The sequence below is a fragment of the Penaeus monodon genome, chromosome 20 (assembly GCF_015228065.2).
Source record: "Penaeus monodon isolate SGIC_2016 chromosome 20, NSTDA_Pmon_1, whole genome shotgun sequence".
NCBI classification, from domain to species: Eukaryota; Metazoa; Arthropoda; class Malacostraca; order Decapoda; family Penaeidae; genus Penaeus; species Penaeus monodon.
In genome coordinates this window covers 46378713-46379994 of record NC_051405.1, presented here as the reverse complement: position 1 = coordinate 46379994, position 1282 = coordinate 46378713, and the positions used below count along the sequence as shown (strand labels likewise).

General features: G+C 33.0%; 1 long non-coding RNA gene across 1 annotated transcript in view; it reads left to right on the top strand.

Annotated features, from left to right (window-relative positions):
* The window catches only part of LOC119586089, a 15446-nt gene that overhangs the window by 13284 nt on the left and 880 nt on the right, over positions 1-1282 (top strand). The window contains exon 3 of the long non-coding RNA XR_005229921.1: positions 165-253. This is a non-coding gene — a long non-coding RNA (uncharacterized LOC119586089). The remainder of the gene's footprint in view (positions 1-164; positions 254-1282) is intronic.

The following is a 1282-nucleotide window of genomic DNA, read 5'->3' as shown; positions in this document are numbered from 1 at the left end:
GACCAGTGTTCATGCCATAGCTACGAGTATATAGAGCAGGGTAAATTTATGTTTCCAGTTGCATGGTTTGGTATGATACTGGGATCTGCCATTGTGAGTGAGTTAAAGGAGAAAATCATAACAACATTGATTTAATTTAAACTAATGATAACCTCTTTCAACAGATATCTTGTACAACTCTGAAAAAGGAAATGATTATGAAGTTGATTACCAAGAGAACCAAAATGGGACACGTCTCACCATTCGTTGCAATGTTAGTTAAGATTCGTGTGATCTCTTTCAAGTATAACTAGCTGTTAGTAAACTTCCATGCTCTTTGTCCCTGCTGCTTTTCCATGCTTATTTCCTGCTGTTTCTTGCTTCTCAATGTGCTCTCTCTTCTCTGTTTTTTGCTGCATCTGTTGTTGCTTTTTCTTGACCCACTTCCTTCTTTGGATTGACACATTGTTTTTTGTATGTGTGAGAATGCTGCCAGGTATACTGTACATTGTAAGCTTTAGTAATTGCAAGTGTGAAAACTAATATAATCTGTTCACTTGACTGATAGCTGGAACCTAGAAGTATTTGATGCAGTGCTGCTCAGTGGTAGCAGTAAATGAACATAAATTATTTTTATTGATTTATGATTATGTATCTAAATTTCTTTACCTAAAAGTATACATTTTATATTTACAATAATTATTGTAGCTAAGTTAGGAAAAGCTTGCATAATAAGTGTAAAAAAAAAAAATCAAAGTTGATTATAAAGGTTTATAAAAGCAATGAGTAAATTTCCAGTAACATTGATAAGCGGCATTCGCATCAGCCGTCTACTTATGGTTTTAAAAAGCAGTGTTAACAATTGCAGAAGCTCCTGTAAATGTTTGTTTAACAATTGCAGAAGCTCCTGTAAATGTTTGTTTGCTTATGGTTTTCATTTTTCTGTATATAATTATTTGTCCTTCTCTCACCGGGTAAATTATTTGCATCTGACTTTATTTTATGTGCTTTAGAGAAGACAGATGACATGCACAGCATAACTACTGCTTACATCTGACACAAGCACATGCCAGTTCAGTTGAACAGTTTGTTATTTTTATATTTATTTGCTTTCTATTAGTCACAGTATTTTGGAATATAAAGAATCATTTAAGCATTATTTCTAATATGTTATACCACCTCTTATTTCACTTTTTTTTAATGGACAAAAATATTAGAAGATTATGAAATGTCAGCACAACTAAAGGCATTAAAATAGAGGGGAGCATGCCAAAGCCTGATCTCCACTCTTAAAAGAAAGGAA